General features: G+C 38.1%; 1 pseudogene; it reads right to left on the reverse strand.

Annotated features, from left to right (window-relative positions):
* Positions 1–6,598: 6,598 nt before the first annotated feature.
* LOC114628121 lies at positions 6,599–10,984 on the reverse strand (annotated as a pseudogene).
* Between the last annotated feature and the right edge of the window lie 2,026 nt (positions 10,985–13,010).

Here is a 13,010-nt window from a genome sequence, read left to right on the forward strand (position 1 = left end):
AGTGAGACAGAATCTCATTCTAGTTTTTACATTGCTGTGCAGTAAAAATTTTAAGTTTAATGCAATTCTATTTATCAATTATTGATATTATTTACTGTAGCAGTAACTTTACTGTTTTAATGTCCTTCTCTGCATGCTTTAGTTTCCATTTTCTTCATGTGAATATCCAATTTCCAAAGACTTTTGTAAAGAAGTCATCTTTTCCCGAATGTGTCTTTTGACATCTACCTAGAGAATCAAGTGATTGTTGATGCTTGGGATTGTCTCTGTCTTCTGTTCTATTCTTTAAGTCTGTGTTCTATTTTTGTATTGTCAATAGTTTGCTCTTTTGGCATCATTCCTCTGTAATGCAGTTTGAAAATCTAGTACAGAGTTCAATCTGACATTGCTCTTTTTAGTTGAGATTCTTGGGATTCTTTGCACTTTCACACATATTTTTGTATTTTTATTTTTTTGAAGGGTGGTATTGGAATTTTAATGAGGATTTCACTAAATCTTTCAGTTTTTTAAAATAATGCTTACAATATCAATCCTTTGACCCACAAGCATCGGAAATCATTGTTTTCTAGTGTCTTTAATTTTGTTCTTTGGTGTTTTAAAAGGTTCATTTATTGAGGTCTTTAATCTGCATGGTGAGTTTATTCCTAGGCATTGTTCAGACTGCTATGAACAGGATTCTTGTCCCAGTTTCTGCCTTAGCATTCTCACTATCAGCTGTTAATGGGTTTTGTATCCTCCTATTTTTCTGACTACTTAGCATGTTTACAAGCTTTCCACTTGGAGCCTTTTGATTCTTTAAAATGTTGGATCATATTTTCTTCAAACAGGGATGATTCGACTTCTTTCATCTTATTTGTAATCATTTTGCTTTTATACAAAATGAATTATTACCATTAGTCTAAATCTGATTTATAGTGTCTATGCTCCTATTTGAAAATGTAGTTTAGATGCATCATCGCCTATTAAAAGTTTTACAAAAATTGAAAGCAATGTAAATTTACGCAAATGCTGTGCCCCAATTTTTCAACTTATCTGCATGTTATTACATTACTTCCACTAAAACAAATGATCAAGGTTTGACTTATTTTTTGTGACCTGGCATCATCAGAGTATCTTTCTCACTGCTGAATGGGCCTGCTGAATGGCTTAATTTTCTCTCACATGTTCAGCATGTGGTATTAATATGTACCCATAGAAGTTTTGTGTATCCACCAACCATCATAATGAATGATCCTCATTATATTTCACAATTACAAACCTGGCCCTTAGTTTGTTCCAGCAAAAGCAAGTAAACAGAGCAGTAAGGTTTCTAGATCTTATGAAACATAAGTCAGCAGAATAATAGCTGTTTGAAGTAGTGTTTATAGCAAATGATACAGAGAAATCAGCTGCCAGGACATTTTAATTGCACAACTATAGATTGTCTCTGAGGACCAGTAAATAACATGTAGTGTTTCTAAAGCTTAGTGTGCCAAAACATCTTGGGGACCTAATAAGGTTTTTTGTATCATTTGAACTTTGTGACTCTGCATTGCTTTGGTAGTGGGGACCAACAGAGCTGTCCTGCCACATCTGGTTAGCTGCTGTTGCCATCAGCATTCCACAGAAATCATAGCAGCCTCAGGACAGACTTATGCTGAGCCCCAGCACAGCAGGTATGTTCTACTTGACTGCTACCATAACGTTCATCAAGAGTTGAATGATTAATGATTTAGTTCCCAAATGACTTAAATATGACTGTTAAATACACATGTCTTTTAATTTTGGCCCTGGAACCTCATGGGACTCCAGCACTTTAATCAACATTTGTGAAGGATTATGTGAACTATATTACTTGGATTGTCTAAATACTACCTGTTGCTTAGCATGGAAACAGGTAATATGTGGAGTCTCTCTAACTAGCCAAAATCAAATATTTCCAATCATGCTCATATATGTTAATATTTGTGATGCAAAAATAACTTTGTAGGGTTTCTGTGTACCTGGCAGAATATATGGAGACACTAATCTTTTTGTGTGTTCTTTAGGTGCCCATGCCAAGGAAATATTACAGAATTCCTATTACTTCAGTGCACTCTTTCCCTAAGTGTGGTCTATAGGCCAGCTACATCAATGCCATTCAATGTATGCCATAAAATTTAGATTTGTGGAATCCATTCAATACTTATTAAATCTCAGGGTTAGACTGAGAAAATCGATATTTCTTCACTTGTCAGATTACATGTTAAGTAGAGTTGTCTTTGCAAAATCTTGATTTGGATGCTTGTTTAAAACTGAATTTATTTTTTTCCCCACAAAATAAAGAAGATAATGAATTTTAAATTTCATTTCAGGTTGCAGAAACTTCAAAATACAACAGAAAGCTTTCCAAATTTGCCAAATTTGATGCTATTTTGCTTAAGAACAGTGTAACCATCTGGAATAAGTAGAACAACATTGTATGAATAAAGAAAAATTACCTAGTGACTCTTCAATGTGGGAAGTGTTATTGTTAATTTTAGGGGCAAATGGGACAAGTTGAAATTTATCATCCCTCTGTAGATCAATCTGTCCTTAAACTCTCTTGCTTCATCTTATGGAGTGCTAGAGGATAGAGTAAGATATTATGAATAGATTTACTTGTTCTCATGAATGCTTCAGTGGTTACAACTGGACATTAATGTTGTTTCCTTCTATAATGATCAATTTCTTCTGCTCAAGTTCATGAATAAAAATTGTTTGAAAGCATAGACATGTGCACTCATTCCTGCTTATATATATATCCTTGCATAATTTATGTGTGCATAATCAAACCACATATATATGTGAGCATTTACAAAAAAAATGTTGGATATGTTTACTTATCCATGTTCTCAAAATAATCAACTCAAACAGATGCATAAAAATGCATATATCCCAGATATATATGCTTAAACTCTTATCTAATCCTTGCAATATGTATATATATTTATGATACTCATTATTTTCACTGGAAACTTTTATACATATTAAAAAATATAATGTGTGACTATCATTCACATTTTTCTTTCTGTGTTAACATGTGATATTCTTCATAAGTGTAAAAGAAATTATAGAGCCAGGGTGGCCACTCAGCTTTTCTATACTATTTAACTAAAACATCTAATAATGTTTTCACTATATATTATGAAATATATGTAGTATATGTAATATAGTCTACAAGTTATTAAACATTATATAAAACATAACATTATATACTCTAAGTTATTAGACTTATGTATATTATATATAATATATATATATAAATGCATATGTATATTATTTGATAAGGCTGATAACAAAAAATCTAATAAATTAATGAATGTTTGTCAGTAGAAATGTCAAAATAGAATAACAAAGTTAGTGAATTGGAGGAATAAGGAGAAGATTAGATCAGGAAAGTTAACATAATACACAAACATAAAAAGCAAAGCTATCAATCTGTGCTGTGTAAAGGTTCTGCATTTAAGTGGAAACTTGCAGAGTCTAAATAAAACAATTACACATAACCATGGTTTGGGTAGGAACTAATTTTCCTTACTTTGGGTAATGATTTATGAATTCTGTCTTTTCATAAGTAACTAAGTCTCTATAAGAGATGATGTCCAAATCTCTTCCTTCAGGTATGTGTTTATTTATATATCAAAATAAGAAACTTTTTACAAGTGTATTATATCATGTGTATTTATTTTACTTTTCCTGAATTCTACCACCATAGAGCAGGGTAAAGAAAAGAAATGAATTTTTGATCTTTCTGGCCTTGCCTTTAGTAAATTCTTAAAATTATTTAAAAATAGTCTTAAAAATGCTTGAGATCTTAAGCAATATATCTTGAAATTGAGGATTTCCTGTGATCCTAACGTATTAAAAAGCTTAGGCAGAATTATTGCTATCAAACAGCCAGCCTTGGATACAAAGTGATATGTAAGCTAGTCTTAGATATGAGAACTTGGGTCAAAAAATAAAAATAAATATAAAAACAAGAATTAAATAATAGAAAATAAATCTCATTGTTCTGTGATATAATATAAATTTTGATTGATTAAAGCAAATAAAGACATTAATTTTCAACTATTATATTGAAAATATGATTAGTTCTGAAAATTCAAAATTTCATGTGCATGTGATTTTTACTGATTAAAATTTTTTAAAGAAATTTTATAGTCATGAAATATAACAAAATGTAAAATAGTAGAAATGAATTAGTTAATGTCATACTATAATATTAATATATTATTAGTATATATTAATATGTATTAATATATACATTATTATTGTATTAATATATTAAATTATATTAAACATAGTTTAATATACTTTTGATAGTTTTGTAACTAAAATCTAAATAAATCAAATTAAGATAGCTTAAAGAAAATTATTGTTGGATCCAAGCATGTCTTTAAAATCATTGAAGTTCACATGTATAATTAAGGTAAATGAAATTTTTTTTCCCATTTATGTCTGTTGGCAAATTATATTTTGACACTTAAATACTTGAATATCCTTTACACAGATATATTATGAAATAAAATTGGGTAATCTATTGGTCAAAATTGACACTAATTTTTTCTTGAAGTGGTTATAATATTTTCTACAAGATATATTATTTTATAGTCAATTCTGTCTTCATATTAATAAAGAGTAATAAACCTTCAGTTAATTTTGCCTTTTTCCTTTATAATTGCAGAGTAGATGTACATTTATTTACAAAAAGTAACTGCTTCTGTTCATCTCCAACTTTATTTTGACTTTATTGTTGCAAACTTACTTAAAATTATTTTCCATTAAATGAGGGATCAACTTTCTTCACAAGAGCCACAAATAATATAAAATATTTTGAGGTAATTTTAATTAAACAAGTGAAAGATCTGTGTGACAATAACTTCAAGTCTTTCAAGGAAGAAATTGAAGAGGATCTCAGAAAATGCAGAGATCTCCCAGGCTCATGTAGCAGAATTGGTATAAATGACAATCCTACCAAAGGCAATCTACAGATTCAACAAAATCCCCATCAAAACCCCAACAATTCTTCAAAACATGAAAGGAGCATTTCTCAAATTCATCTGGAAAGGCAAATAACACAGAATAGGGAAAACAATTCTTAACAAAAGAAGAACTTCTGGGGGGGTCATTATCCCTGACCTCAAGCTATACTACAAAACAATAGTGATAAAACTGCATGTTATTGGTACAAAGATAGACACCTTGATGGTGTCTTCAATGGAATAGGATTGAAGAACCATACATAAAACCAAACATATATGGACACTTAATCTTTGACAAAGAAGCCAAAAATATATGATTAAAAAAAAGAAAGCATCTTTAATAAATGGTGCCCAAGGGCCCATGTAAGGATGTCTCAATTCTACTTGGGAGGGAGAAGAAAGCAATCACAGGAGGGGAAGGGAGGGAGTGTCCTAGGTGAAGAAGGGGACAGGGAGGGGAAGAGGGGACTATGATCAGGTATTTAGTGGGGGGAACAGGACTAAACTCATGAGGGCCATCAGAAAAGTAGAAATGATCAACCTTAGGAGGTAGGAGGTTGCGGGAGTGGACACTCCAGAATGTACCAGAGGCCTGAGATGTGAGAGATTCTCAGAACTCAAAGGGAGGGACCTTAAATGAAATTGCCCTACAGTGAAGTGAGGAAACTTGTAGAGCCCACCTGTAGCAGAAAGACAGGGCATCAAGAAGGGGTGGGGTTGCAATCCCACAGTAAATAACTCTGACCCATAATTGTTCCTGTCTTAAAGAACTGCAAAGACAAAACTGGAGAAAAGCCTGAGGAAAAGAAGATCCAGAAACAGGTTCAAAGTAGGAACTAGCTAAAGGAGAGGCCCCAAGGTCTGACTATTACTGAGGCTATGGAGTTCACACAAAAAGGGGCCTATCATGACTGGCCTCTGAAAGACACAACAAGCAGCTGAGTCAGATTCATAATATTTACACCCAACCAATGGACAGAAGCTGCTGCCCCCTGTGGTTGAATTAAGCAAAAGCTGGAAGAAGCTGAGGAAGAGGGAAACCCTGTAAGAGGACCTGCAATCTGAATTAACCTGAACCCACACAGAACTCTCAGACTCTGGATCACATACCAGGCAGCATAAAGCAACTGATATTAGGCCCCCAAAACATACACAGTAGAGAACTGCCAGGTCAGATTTAGTCAGAAAAGATGGACCTAACCCTCAAGAAGACCCGATAGAGTGGGGAGGTTTGGGGTTTGGGGGTTGGAAGGGTTGAGGACATCCTCATGTAGACAGATGGGAGAAAGAATGGGATATGGAACAGTCAGAGGATAGAAAGGGAGGGGGATAAAACCTGGAGCATAAAAATAAAGATTAAATAAAATTTAAAAAAACAGTCAAGAGTTACAAATCAAGTTTTTATTCATAAGAAATAAATTTCCAAAACAGGCTTTAAAATGAAGGTTGATGTAAGCTGTGAAACACATTAGCAAAAATGAAAATCAATAACAAGAGTTATAATATCCCAATGGTGGTATGGCAATCACCTCATTCTCTCTCAAGGGGTTTTACAAGAAAGAGAAAAAGACCCTGAATCAGCCTGGCTGTCTCACTAGCTACATAGTTTGGGCCCATTCACACTGTGGAAATGATCTATGAGGAAGGAGATTCATCCAAAGAAGTCTGTGGCTGTTGAGGATGGAGTTCAGCAGGGGGCTCCTGAGGTGGCAACTCATTCTGCAGGAGGCTCTCTTCCTGGGATGTGTCCAATTCCAGCTCTCTTGCAGTTTCTGAGACCTGGGAGAGGAAGGCAGTTATTAAGACACAATATTGGTGGGGACATGCATGTTAGATGTCAGCTGCTGCCTCCCAGCACCTCAACTAGACAGTCAACATTGATCTTTTAACTGAAACCATTGCTGCTATATCTGCAGGTAGGGCAAAATAACCAGAAATACTCACAAACACATGGGCTGACAAGATGCCACTCAGACTTCTATCAGTGCACACTAAAAACTTGGAAATGGGAAGAGAACTCATTGGGTTGTAGGAAGAAAGGAGAAGGCCACATGCCACCCAGACCACTGACACTGAGAAGCACTCGTTTGATATTTTCATTTGGAATTACTCCCTGTAAAGTGATTCCCACCTGGGAGGTCACATGACCCCTGAACAAGTCCTGTTACAATACCTAGAACTTTCTCAAAGCTCTGCTTAGCATCCCACCTATCACAAAGTCATGGAGAAATGTGACATGTTATTTATCTGTTACCCTTACTAGACTGCAGCTTCAAGCAGAGTACCAAAGTATGGTTGCCAATAATTCAGTGTCTCAAAAAAGGCTAACTTCCCAGAGTACTTGTGGGTAGACAGAGTAATGAACAACTACATTTCATGAAGTGAGTGGCTGGTTGGGAGTGTGGATTTGAAAGATGGTGGATGAATGCAAAGATGGATCCAAAGGGCAAATGATATCAGACAGTATTAGCCTGACTAAGCTGCTTGTCCCTACCTGATGTGGTAGTTTCTGGAGGTTGCTGGTCTGCTCCTGTTCATCTTCAACAGTCAGGTTCAAGGCAAACAAGTACTGTTGGAGGAGATACCAATCAGCCTGTACTTCCTTGCAATCATGCTTCACTTTGACCAATGACTTCTTTACAAAAGAGGACTGCAACAGGAGCCGACTGTGTAGGTTTCAGGAAGCACACCCCGAATATTAAGATCTTGCAGCCTCCTCCTGCCATTCCTACTTATAGGTCCCATTACCAAACCAGGACCCTGGTTCCCATGAAGGCCTAGAACAATACATTTTAATATATCCATGACAGCTGCACAAACAGCAAACAGCCAATGCAGGTAAGAATTAATCATGTCTGCAGCCCAAACACCAAAAAGGTTCCATGTTTCTCCAAAAGAAAGAGGTATCTCCATCTACCTCTGCCTCTTCCAAAGAAAGAGGTATCTCCATGGCAGCCCAGTGTATTGCAGCAACATCAATTAGTAGGGTGCATATACCCTCAATGAAGGTGAGGAGAACTAAGGGGAGGGCAGTCTATCCATGTGTTCCATCACACTCACATCTGTAAAACCATGCCTGAGCCCCAGAGATCCAGTACTGCAAAAGAACCCTCTCATTTTGTTATCTTAGAAGCTCCTGAGGATGCCCATATAACCCTGGGAGGGCTAATGTTCTCTTACAGATTGAAGAAAACTGATTCCAAAAAGCCCAAGGTACACTAAAGGCTAAAAAGCAGAAGGGATAGAACCAGACCTGGAGCCTCTCCATTCCAGTTCAAAGGAATGCAGAAATGGGCATTGCACAAGTGGTAGCCTCCATGACCTGCACTTACCTATAGAAGTTAATCTCCTTCTTGTGCTCCTGGACGTTCTCACAGAACTCAGTGTTCTCCATCTCTAATTTGTTCAGAAATGACATGACCTTCTTCTCCTTTAACTTCAGTTTTTCATACAGTGGATTTTGCCTGTAATAGGGTCTGGCCCCAGGAAGACAGAACTCCATGAACATGGGCTTTTAGGAACACTTGAACTCAGACTGGGTCCTGTCCTATCACAATCCCAGAAGGCCATTTTCTTCCTACTACATGCTGGCATCTTCTACAGCTTTGGAAACTTGTTATCCTAAACTTGTTATCCTAGGACAGCAGAAGCTAGGCATCCAGATGGAGGGTACCCTGGATCCCTGTGTTCACTCAGCTGGCCTTACTGGAGGTCTAGCAGCTTATGCTCTAAAGAGACTAGGCCACAGGTCCTTGCCCACCAGAAACCTGTGATTATATATTTCCTACTTTCAAAACAGGGACTCTAAATCCTGGATAACTAATAGTATAGAGACATTCGTTCATTCCACATAATTCTAGAGATGAGACCAGATATCAACACAGTTTTATAATCTACCAAGGAGATACAAATGTACAGACAAATGGAACCACAAAGGCAATGAGCAGTGCTGTTAACATTAGGGGCTCCCAGACCTTTAAACTGTCACATCACCTTTAAACTGTCATACAGGTAAATCCACAGTCAAAACAGAGAAACCTAGTTCACAAAGATTGGAAGAAAATGTAAACCTAGTATATGTCTGCACATCCACATGCATGTGTACACACACAAGCACACTGACAAGGAAGAAGAAAAGGAAACAGAATCAGAGAATGAGAAAGAGAGAGATACAGCAATGGAGATGGCACAATCAGAATCAGAAGAAATTCATTCAGCATTACTGTCTCAGAGTATAAAGCACACAGACAGAAGAAGAGGCCTAAGATTCAGGCCTTCTAGTCAAGCACTGAGATGAACAGTGTGGGACCAGCTACTGCCAGAACCTTCCAGCCCTCAGGTAAACACCAGGTAAGTACAAAGTGTCACCACAATCTCACTGCATCTGTCAAGGACTTTCCAAATGCATGCTGGGCATTCACTAGCCACTGCCTCCATCCAGAATTCTTTACTCAGACCACAAGTTCAACATTTCAATTGGAGGAAGCAAAAGAGTCCCTTTCCCTTCTCGCTCCTGACCTAGCCTCAGGTTCAGCCTCTCCCCTAAGAAGCACTTAGGGACATAAAGTTGGGCACAGGGACTCTGTGGAGGTACTGCTTCCCAGAACTCACAACCTTAAAAGGATAAGATGAGGGTTACATTGCAGATATCAGACTGACACCAAAGTGTTTGGAGCAATGAGTACCTCTTGTTCATGGATCCCTCTGTGACATAGATCAAGCGGTCTCTCAGCTCGTTTCTCTCCTGGGTACTGAGCTCCAGCTCTTTAGTCAGCCTCTGTTCTTCCTTCTCAGCCTTCTCCTTGCTTAGGACAGTTCCAGGGGATGATGTCCACTTGCCAGCCACTGTAGGCAGAAGAACAGAAGTAAAGTGCACAGTGAGAATGCATAGAGGGTCGGCAGAACACCCTGAGAAGACAATGCCTGGAAACCAGTGATATCACAAACAGTTTCGTCCCGGTTTAAGATGTCCCCTAAGTGAATCTCAGCTCTCCCATCACTCTATAGAGACCAGGAGATGTAACCAGCCAGGTATTTCTTCTGTCTCTCTACACATGCTTGCGATGACCAAAGAGATAGCTTCTCCACAAGTATTGTCACCTTTACAGGGAGCTATTTCGCATTAGGTATCAGAGTCCTGAGGTTTCACAAGTCACATGATATATTAACTACACATTGAAACTTGAATGCTTGAAAACGCTCAGATCTGCTACCCTGTTACTCAAGTCCAGTACTTGACTTAAAACGTCATGCAGGGTGACACCATGGACAACATACTGAGCAATTCCCTCTACTGAAACACCAAACATAACAGAAGTGGCAATAAGTTTCATTGTCTGAGTGTATCAACACTGACAGGTTTTGGTTAAGGTATAGAAATGCCTACCACACACAGTGGGTGTTAAATAAAGCTACAGTGGGAACTGTCAGGGAGAGGAGGTCAGAGGAGTTCTGAGAACATAAGATCATGGCCAGAAGCACAATTCTTTCTCTGGTACAACTGTTATATAGCCACTGTAACTGGAAAAAAAAAAGCCATAGGAGTGAAGTGCAGTGATGCCCTTCCCTAATTTGGCATAGGTTAGACCCTCTGTAACTCTTTATGGTCTCATTTTGTCCAAATGGAACAACCATAATAACCAGTCAAAGTAAAGACATGGTGTTTGAAAAAAACCTGCTTTGGCCTTGCCATCACCTGCCTTAGGGAATGGAGAAAGTAATGTTCTGAAATCCTTGATGTTTAAGTATTGTGATAATCATGGTAATTCTTTTGATTTCTAGTGACTCTAGTTCCTGTGTCCAAAGGTCTAGGAAGGCCAGCTCAGGCCACTCTTGACAGGAAGCTCAACATCCCCTTCCCAGGACTTACTCCACATTCCCCAAGACCATTTCCTTAGTTCTTCATTATTCTCAGATGAAAGGCCAGCTACTTTCTGCCTCTCTCTAGTTTCTCTCACATCCATCTCTGCTCTTCCAAAAAGTCTTCTCAATCAGGCAAACATATCTATGAACATATGCTGTAGACACTGACTGAGAGAGCTCAGTGCACTTGTTGTCACTACAACACAGGTGACATCACAAGGGATGCCAAGAACTCTCCAGGAAACAATGGAATGTCCAAAGAAGGGGCTGCTGATGTCATGGGGAACACCCTTTGCCTCCCTGCTAATTTTCTCCCTGTACAGTTAGGAAGCTGAGGGATTCCTTCAAAAGTGATTCTTGGGTCACAGACATTGGACACCTCCACTTTCCAAAGCCATAGATTGCTCTAGATTTTATTGAAAACACCTAAGTAATTCCTCAGTATTTAACTGAGGAGTTTTTTTCAAACCCTTCTGAGAAATGTCTCATCCTACCTCATGAGTTCATAATTCAGCAATATAAGCCATTAAAAATTCCTGAGAAATCATATCAGGAAGAGTTGGAGGAGGAAAGATCTCCTGTCTCATAATGTATAGGTGCTTGAAATCACATTCAGGAGGAGCCTGCAGGGCAGGTTGCAATGTTAGTGTCATTAGGGGATGCACTCATGAAGCCTTGTGCTTAGCATTATACATATTATCCCAGTGGCCTTAAGAGAGAGAATTGAAATCATCAGGTCCTGACAACAGTCTGAAGATCTCTTGACAGAGAAAACTCAAATACTGGAGCCACCAATGAAAAAGCCCTCAGGTTGTGTCTGGGGTTCTCCTCTCAGTGCCAAAGTCACAAAAGCAGGATTACTCACAGGCCTCTCTGAGCTATATCATGAGATCCTGTCTGAAAAAAAAGTCAATAGCGGTGGGGGGGCCAGACACAGTGTGTAGGACAACACTATAGACATAGTTGAGTTGACAGAGTAAGCCCTTACATCCCGTGTTCTGGTTCCCGAGCCACCCCACAAACTGCACAAACACCAATCTCAGTCAAACTCTGATGGTTTATTGAGTGTGTACACTATTGATCAGAACCATAGCTCATATTTTTGGGGCTGAGCCATAGCCCCAAACACCTTTGTCAACTTATTAAAAAAAAAAACCACAAGTAGGTCATAAGAAGGTGCAGGAAGTTACTGTCCACTGGTTAGTTCTGATCAGGCAATATTAGATATAACAGTATATATGGACTCTTAATTTGATGGGCCCTATGTAAGTCTTTGTGAAAAAATGAAGATTAACAAATGTCATACAGAACATTACAGGATGTAACCATCCTGACCTAAGTTGCTCTGCTCAATTTATTTTTATGTGTCATTTAGTAGTCATTTTAAAGCAAAATCTGAAATAGGTGGCAGAGATGGAAAAAATGGCTGTAGGCACACTGTAGGATACTAACCTCACCATTAGAAAACCTATCTCTCTCAGTGACTAGTGTTGTCCTCAAAGTCCTTGAAGGCCCCACTTGTAAGCCTAGCTACTGGAAAGTGGAAGCAGGATTCTCTGATCTCAAGGTTAACCTGGAATTCCAAGTAGAAGACAATGTGGGGTACATGAGACCTTGTTTCCGAAAACAACTCTGAAACACACCCTACATCCAAGGCCATACCTACCAATCCTTGTGTATTATGAAGAACTTAACCATTCTCTCACTGCCAGGCTTTCATTCTGGGAAGATGGAGAAGTAGAAATGATGTTTCTATTCTAAGGGCTTTGTTTTATCTTTCCTTAAGTCTACATTAAGAATAATTGAAAGTGGAAAATCCTATCTGAAGAACTGAGTAATATACACCAATTCTAGTGTAATATTGTTCCTATGAAAATCACTAGCTTCTCTGAGTGTTACATTGGTGGAGAATCCAGCATCACTGTGTAGTGGGAAACCAGCACTGTTTCCCTGCATTTTTGGTCCTAGACCTTGCTCTGAGGCAGATGGGTGCACACCTTGGGATCACTCTGCAGGGACAGAGTGAAGTGAAATGGGCACTGAGCATGCTGAACACCATTGCTTAGTCCCTCATTTCAGGTAACAAACACAATCTCTGTTCTCCATCTTTGGAGAATCAGTTGAGACTATAGACTATGCCTGATCATGGTAATGTCATGCAGTCAT

The sequence above is a fragment of the Grammomys surdaster genome, unplaced genomic scaffold, assembly GCF_004785775.1.
Source record: "Grammomys surdaster isolate TR1022 unplaced genomic scaffold, NIH_TR_1.0 264, whole genome shotgun sequence".
NCBI classification, from domain to species: Eukaryota; Metazoa; Chordata; class Mammalia; order Rodentia; family Muridae; genus Grammomys; species Grammomys surdaster.